At 33.0% G+C, this 9,090-nt stretch overlaps 1 long non-coding RNA gene across 1 annotated transcript; it reads right to left on the reverse strand.

Annotated features, from left to right (window-relative positions):
- Nucleotides 1-2,689: 2,689 nt before the first annotated feature.
- On the reverse strand, nucleotides 2,690-4,718 carry LOC145140991 (uncharacterized). The gene is made up of 5 exons (XR_013722387.1): nucleotides 4,211-4,718; nucleotides 3,767-3,872; nucleotides 3,481-3,596; nucleotides 3,097-3,329; nucleotides 2,690-3,010 (listed from the first exon to the last, which is right to left on the reverse strand). It is a non-coding gene; the product is annotated as an uncharacterized LOC145140991 (long non-coding RNA).
- Nucleotides 4,719-9,090: the final 4,372 nt, after the last annotated feature.

Genomic DNA, 9,090 nt, shown 5'->3' on the forward strand with positions numbered 1-9,090 from the left:
ACTACATGAAATCCAATATTAACATCTTTAATTACCACATAAATATACTAAACATTCCACCAATAATTTGGATATAGTGCTAATAAAATTAGACTTATTTTAAAGTAATTGGGAATATCATAATTTATAAAATACAAGTACTCACCTCCATTGTTGTCCGTTCAAATGGTTACATCAAGAAATAGTAACTTACTTTCATCATTTTTGTTTATCATAGCAATATACCTTAATTTCTTCCACACTATTGTACTTTGAAAAATCTTTGCAATGTACTGCTATAATTAGGTAGATCACTTGAAATATAATGTCCTAACAAGAAAAAAAAAACTCAAAAGATAATGCTATTATTTTTGAAGAAATTTTCAAAGTATAATTCCAAAGACTTTTTATTTTATGGCTTCTTAGCCGGTATATCCTTTTTTGCCGGTGACCACTTGCTTAGTTGAAAAATAATTGGCTGTTAGGATAAAATGTGTCATGTTGGATACTTTGAATAATATGATAGTTATAATAAAGTCTTATTAAAAACAACGAACTGTTCGCTCATCGCTTTCTTTTTCTTGTACATAGCATCTTTATCAACGAAAACAAGCTTCATGTCTTCTTTTCATAGAAATAGATATAGAGATATTATTATTGTAACGAAGAAGCTCAACCATCGATTTCAAGGATTGAGAAAAACATAGGACAAATGTTTAGGGGTTGCTTTAATTTTCAGGTGAACCAATATCTGCTGGAAATAATATGCAAAGGACTAAAGAAGTAACTATATTGTTCATTGTATATGAACCTAGGGGTTGACACAAATATATTTGGAAGGAGATAGATATTTACATAGAGTGGAATATTTGTATCAATTTTCTAATTTATTGAGACAACATGTCTCATTCAACAGTTAAAATGGTTAGATTTTGCTCATTACAGGTTTGGTGAAGATATTAGCAAATATATATCATATGGAGGAACTGATTTGATAGATTTATTAGATGAATCGATTAACTAGAAAGTTTTAATGAATTTGATAATGGATAGGATAGGATGGATGGATAAGATGAACATACCGCATGGATGAATATGCTCGATAGTTTATGTTGAAGGATTAGATAGATGAAATTAGTGGATGGACGGGATTGATGGATTGGATGGATATCACAATTAATTGGATTAGAAGGATCGGTCAAACAAACAGGTTGAATGGATGGATTAATTGGATTGATCATCGCATAACTCAGATCGATGGTATGGTTAGATTGGATTAAACGATGGATTGGATGGCTCAGATGGATCGAGTTAATTAGGTGGGTGAACCAAATGGATATATCATTTTTGGATGGATCAATTGCATAGCTTAGATATTGGTTTGATGGATAAAAATAACGGGTATGATAATGGATCGGATGGGTCGGAGGATGGATTGACTAGATGGATGTATGAATCAAATTAATTGGGTTAGGTGCCGTTTGTTTTTTCGAAACGAAAATGTCTGAAGTCTGCGGACCACCTCTGCAACTCTCTGTAGCAGAAGAGGGGGACCAAACGGCTGCAATAAGTAATAAAAAGTTTGTTTGTTTTTTAACCTCTGCAGACTGCTGCAATAAGTTAAAGTAAGGTGTGAAGATATTTGAAGCAGATGGTTAAGTGTTGCGCCACACAACACACGCGTAGCAGTTTTTAAGTCAGAAGTCTTCTGAAAAACAAACAGCTGCAATTGACCAAGTGTTGCACGTGTGCTGCGCGACGCAACAATAAGTGGTTAGAAGATGTTTTTTTAAAAAAAAACAATTGTTAGATGGATTAGAATGACCGTGGGGTGGATGAATCAGATGGATAGATTAGAATGATTGATTGATTTTGTTTGCTTATATAAGTGAAATCTATAGATTAAGATGGATGGAGTAATGAATATAAATTCACCAAGGATTAAATGGGCCATGTATGATGCTCAAAATTGTTCAGCTAGAAACTTCTAGTTGTCTTAGCTTTTTATTTATTTATTTATTTTATTTTTTTATAGTTTAAAACGTCAAACTTGTGTATCAAATGGAAGTCAAACTTGAATTCTATTAACATGTTTAAGTCTTAATGGAAGATCAGTCAATGAACCCTAATATATCAACCATCTAAACACAATATTAGACCCGAAATGTTTCGTTAGTTAGGGATGATCAAAAACCGAACTGATTAAAAAAGAAGAAAAAAAACAACAACAAATCGAAGCCGATAGACCGATACAAAAACTGACGGTGCGGTTTTCAATTTGACAAAAACCGAAGCCCATTGGTTCGATGCGGTTTTCAGCAATAAAACCGATTCTCACGAACCGAACCAAACCAATTGTATTTAAAGTAATTATTTATTAAATTATATTGCATAAGCATTATTAAATATACTAATAGTTTATATTATAAAAAGACTTTGACCTTGATTTTGACTTGGAAGTGGGAGTGGTCGACTTTCACCGTTTCAACTCTCAATTCAATCAAGATTTAAAAAAATAAATAAACGTCTACGTATTGAAGATTAGTTGTAAAATTGTTATCTCGTTTCCATTTATTGGGATAACATAAAGTTTCAACTGTAACATAAGTCACAATGGGTACTTGTTGTAGAAACAAAAGTATATTGAGTAGTCAAATTTGGTAAAACAAAATTTGAGAAGAGAGTGCCAATGAAAAGCAAAAGTGCACGAGTGATTACTTGATGTTAAAAAACAAAACCAAACCATTAAAAAAACCGGTGTTATGGATGTGAAAACCACACACACCTATAGGCTATAGCTACATTTTTTCTCAATCCTGTTTATGTTTCACTCTACATCCACGTTCAACCACCCTGGTTCTAGCACCACTAGCAGTCTCTGCTTCAGCCATAGACATAGTAGTTTGAGTTAGACCTGTAGAGATCATATCATCTTTACAACTAGTTTGAAAATGATGAAGCCTTAATCTTTTCTCTCCCTAAGTGTCTTCAGAATCAAAGTGTTGGGAAATTTCGAAACTTGAACACCCATCTGCAAGCATTAGCAACAAACAGAAGAAGTCATTATATTATAAATTAAGACACAGTTGTACAACCCTTCCCTTACAACTTACATACCCGTCCCATAGTCATATTGGAGGAAAAGATGAACGCGACTTGATGGGCATTCAATTTGTTAAGATGTTCAGGTTGAGCTAAATCTGCCATTAAATCCACAACCTAATTCATCAATGAAGCTTCTGTTGGTGGAAGCAGTCTCAACATTCTTCTTCTGACCGTGCTTGCAATTGCATCACTTGTTCTGTCTCAATCCAGTCCAAAACCCCATTCGGGGCTTCTCGAAACCAACCCTGCAGCCAAGAAATAGCAACCTACTTTGAGAAATATTATGCACTCATGTCCTCATTACTTTTTTCAGACATTTTTAGCACTTAATGGGAATGAAAAGAAACACACAACACACGACCTAATTAAGTTTCCAAAAGAGTAGATCTAGAGTACCTTAATAAGACCTGCTAAGCCGTGTACATCAATGTTGTTGGGCTCCTCTCCTCTCTTCGGTTGTTCCCTTAGTTCCTCTTCAGACTGAGTGGTCCTTTTGAAAATGTGTTTTCTGCCTGCATGGGGAATCAGTAAGCAACCTATAATTTGACGACTTAATAAAATAAATGAAGTCAGCCTGTTAAGTTCCAAGCAAGCGTTTACAAATATGCCCTGCCTTTGGTTTCTATTTTCTTCCATTTATATATTTCCTAGGAGATATTTTTTAAATCATCAGAAAACACACCTTAAGGCCACCTTGATCATACAAGCGTTTTTGCGTCATCAGAAGAATTTTTGGAACACTGCTTCCTCTAGAGTCGGATGAGAGCTTCATAGATTCAATACTTGTGCTGCAAAAAGAAACCCAAGTCAACTCCCATCTGTCCAACCCATGTGTGTGAAGTGAAACCCTCTTCCTTGTGGATGGGTTATTTTTTGTGTCAAGGATAGTGGCAGTTATTAGGTTAAAACCAAACAATTAACTAAATAGTTAATAGCAACTAACTTTGTCTACCCTTACAGTTATAACATCTAACTTTTGGATATACTTGAAAAGAATTTATTGAGGTATTTATAAATGGCGTTCAACATCAAGGTATTCTTTTTAGTTCACATATACAAAATATGAAAGATAGGATGAAGATGATACATGAGTGATCGAGACAACAGGGAAAAAAATAATACCAACCTGCTGTGAAGAACAATTGTCGGAAGAAACAGATGGAGGCGACGGAGGCGTTGGAGGAGTAATCCACCAGAAGAAGCGTTGATTTACATTGCTCTCAAGATATATCTATACTAGAACCAAGTATTTGAGTAAAAATACATGATTTGTATAATCAGACGATATCTTTTCTCTCCAGTTCCTCCCAACAACATCTTCCTTTCCTTTCTATCACCTTTTTCCCAAAAATAAACTCATAATTTTGGTTGGAAATTACTCTGCAGTTTTGAGCAAAAAGGAAAATTTTGCTTTTTTTATCTGTGATCGTGCTCGAAGGCAAAATCGATATCTTTTCTTCCTGGAAGATATGATGCTGATTTTTAGTAAGATCGTGCGTACGCTTCCGATTTGAGAGGGTGATGGAGAGTAATATCGGAAGATACGTTATTGGGAGGGAATGGAATGAAAATAAAAAACTTGGGGGTACATGGAGGAATGAAAACACCGTCGTCTTGAGGGAACGTGATTGTTTCAAGAAAGACGATGTTCTTTCCTTAAACCCTCAAAACATTTCTTTTTGTAGTACCTGAGCAAAAACCGAACAATAATTAATGAAAACCTACAAACCCATATAAATTAAAATCGAAATGAAAACTAACCGTGTGGATTTTAGTTTTGTAAAAACCGAAATTTTTTTGTGCGGTGTTGTACGGTTTTTAGTTTTGCAAAAACCGTAAAAAACCAAACTCCGCCGTATAGAACAATTGAACCGTAACCCGAACAAAAAACGAACCACACCGATATAGGGAGAGATTATATTGAGAATGTAAAAAGGTTAAGAACGAATGATCGTAGACCAATCATTTTTTAAAGAACAATATAAGAATTTTACAATTACATTAACGAGATATTCAACTTAATTGAATACTTAATTAAATGATAGTTTTCAAAAAAAAATATTTTTTATTAATATAAAACAATTAAATTGAATAAATTCTCTTATAAAATATAAGAATTTTCCATTTTTTATTTTATTATTGTGAATTAAAATTTAAATCATGTTATAACTAAATCACTTGATTTTTTTCATATATCAACAAAACCTATTTTTGTTCCACAATTTTGTTATATTTATTGATGAATATTCGATTTGAGTTTTTTAATACAAATTAATGGTCTTTATAATATAAATATGATAATGAAGTTTTTTTCGGTGACAAATTAATGGTATGATTCATAAGATTTTCATGCATAAATGAATAAAAAACAAATATAACTTTATACGCTATAATAATAACTTTTAAATAGGAGATTATTTAGGATGAATAATATTCACTAAGTTATCGTATGTGTGACAAGGATTCCACACATATAAAGAACGCTGAAATCTGACTTCGTATGAAGAAGTTATGCTTCTTCGAAGTTTCACAATTAAACTGACATGACTCTGCGTATCGTAAAAAGTAAACTTTCGATAGATTACTTTTTAACCTAAGTGATCTAAACGAAAGTCATAACAATCATCAAACCGAGAGCGTGGTTATAGATAACGTCTAAACTTTCGATAAATTACTTTTTAACCTAAGTGATCTAAAATTCAGCGTAACAGTATACAAGTCAGAAATCGAATTTTAGATCGGTCGATTTTTAGCTAAAACACTCTAAACGAGAGCTGAAGGTCTCATTAATAGGAGTTCAAAGATATAAACATAGTCGAAAACAGACACCGGATGAGAAAGTTATGCATTTTATACGGGCTCTAACAGTCTAAGTTTGTGTAAAATAAATAAAGTCAAAACTAGCAGACGGAGTCTAAATGAAAGTTCTAGATCTCGTCGATAGCTACGCGTGGATATAAAGAACATAAAAAACGGAGTCCGTATGAAGAAGTTGCAAGATTTTGAAAATCTGAAAAACGGCTCGCGCACAGTGCGGGACGTGCATACCTTCTAGAAGGGGGCGACGTAGCACCAACCAAAATCGAACATGTGTCAACTGCAGAGGGGGCTGACTAGGCCAGTGCGTGGCGTGCATCTGGTATGGGCGCAACTCACATTATGTTTTTTCGTCCCTATAAATACCACTCTGTATACTAATCATTCCTCACACCCCTACAAGTCATTCTCTCAAATTTTTCTCTGCCTTAGCCCTATTCTCCCTTAGTTCTAGTATACCAGCGAAGCTCTGTGACCCCTGAGTGCCCGACAAGTAGTAGCTTTCGAGTAAAAGCTCTGCCAGTGCAATTTCCGGACTTTTGTCTAGGGAATCTCTGTAAGTTAAAATACGCCCTAACTTTATTTTAGTGTAATTTATATTTAATTTCATAGTCGTTGTTATACATTTATGAATAAGATTTGTTGGTGATTCCAATGTTATATTATTGATTGATCTACTTATGGGGATGATGTATAGGCTGGATTAAGTGAGGTGTTTAAAGTGAGATTTCTAAACAATATACATTGTATACCAAACAGACCCTACCTTCGATATGATCCTACGTGGTTATCCCTTATCAGATATAAATCAGTAGACATTGAGATTATTGCAATATCTAGACTATTATTATTATAGTTGTCAAGATCATGAAACTATACTAAGACTTGGCATTATGTACATCTAGATCTTTTGGAAAAGTGTTGATGCGAAGCGCTGCCCTAACATCGAGTCATCCACTGTTATCAGGTGAGTACATAATTACTTTCAAACTTACACACATATACAAGTATTCTAAATGCTTAGCTGCTATGTGCGCCGTCGTGCTATGCTTAATATATACGTGCAACTTGATATGCTTATTACTTGATTAAACATATATATATATATATATATATATATATATATATATATATATATATATATATATATATATATATTATCATGCTTAATAATATTAGTTGGGTAGTAAAGGGTTGTGTGGAATAATAAAAGAGAGGTTGTGTTAGGGTTGTTTAGGGTAGTAGCAGTGATAAGGATTAGTGAGAGTTGTACAAAATAATAAGTCGTGTCTGCCGTGTCTATCCCAATTAACTTTGTACTGCTGTGCTTATCCAAAGTACTTTTGTACTGTCGTGCTAAACCAAAGTACCATTGTACTCTCGTGCCTGCCGTGATAACCCAAAGTACTAATGTACCGCCGTGTTGTCGTGTTTACCTAAAGTATTATCATACTTCCGTGTCTAATCATCTAGAAATTATAATTGTCTGTTAATAAAGATCCTTAAGAATATCCCTCGAGATCATCATATTAGGATTAGTAAGTGAGAAATTTGGGAGTGGGGTGATTGGGTTATTTGAATGCTGAAGAATATATAATTAAATATTATAATATTGTGGGTTGAAAACCCTATGTATTCACCAGGTTTCCCAACCTGACCCACTCAGTTTCTTGTATAACAGGTAACGATACGAAGATACTGATAGATAGTATAATTATCTGCCGAGAGATTAAAGGAGTTCGTAAGCTGCTAGAATATTGATGTAAGGCCCGTTTATGTTTATATTTTGTATCAGTTATTACATCCCAAGATTTTTATAATCAATGAAAAAGCATTTATTCGGAAATACTTTTACGAGATCAATTCCTCACATATAAATGAACTATGATTTAAATAAGCGTAAATAAAAAGTTTTAAAATGACCGTAAATTTGAAGATTTCACACAAACCGAGCCATCACACCCTTAAATAAGGCCCCAAACCGTAAAATTAGGGTTTTGCACTCTAGTGGCCACCACGTCGTGGCCAGACTCTTGCCACGTCGTGGTTCGCGTGAATGATGTGCGTTTCCTCTGGTTATGACCACGTCGTGGTGCATCATTCACCACGTCGTGGCCACCACAAAAACCACAATTTAAGACTTAAATCACTTGACCCACAATATTTATCGTCAAATAAGGTCTAAACTTTATTCCCTTGAAGCTCGAGATCTCCACTCAATCAAATTATGGTCCGTTATCCCAGAATTAGAAACATTCTGAAATTAGGTGTTACATAAAAAATACATATAAATATGTAAAAATACTTAAAGAAAATATATAAATTCATGTTAAAGATACCAAAATACATAAAAGTACGTAAAAATACTTAAAAACACATATAAATACGTAAAAAAATGCGTTTATACATTTTAAATAAATAAAAAAACTATATAAAAAACTTAAAAAATACATAAATACGTAAAAAATATATAAAACTACGTAAAATTACTTATATATATATATATATATATATATATATACATAAAATTATGTTTATACATTTTATAAAAAATTTAATGAAATCTATAGAAAAGTCTCATTATTTTAGAAAAATTAACGATTTGGTCTCATGACCCCCTGAACATGTCAAAATGGCTAAAGTGAATAAATTTGTGGGTTTCTTGGGCTTTTCTATTCAAAAAAATAATTTTTAGACTTCATCGTTAATTTTTTCCAAAATAATGAGATTTTTTTGGAGATTTTCTTTTTTAAATTAAGTAACCATAACAATAGTTAATAATAACACTAAATCAACATCTTGTTATATAGTTGTAAATAATACTAAATCGAAAGTTTCATTCAATTTTTTTCACATGCGATCGATAGGTGGATCCGATTGAGATGGTTAGCCCTAAAACGTAGTTTAACTTGGAGCGACACATTTGCTTTTTTATGAAACAAACTTGTTTTTGCATATATAACCTATCTATATGACCTACCTACTCAAGTCCTGCGACTAATTACAAATATGAGACCTTTTATAACATTCATGTAATTGTTTTCACAACAAGGCGACATGACTTTAATGTCCATGTCATCGTTTCATTGCTACGAGTACACCATTTATAAATGTACTTACTTAACTGATGACATCATGGACACAAAGTTACCTTGTTCCTTACCCATGAATTGATCAAATAAGCATATA

This window comes from Lactuca virosa, chromosome 9 (assembly GCF_052849685.1).
Source record: "Lactuca virosa cultivar CGN04683 chromosome 9, Lactuca_virosa_CGN04683_v6, whole genome shotgun sequence".
NCBI classification, from domain to species: domain Eukaryota; kingdom Viridiplantae; phylum Streptophyta; class Magnoliopsida; order Asterales; family Asteraceae; genus Lactuca; species Lactuca virosa.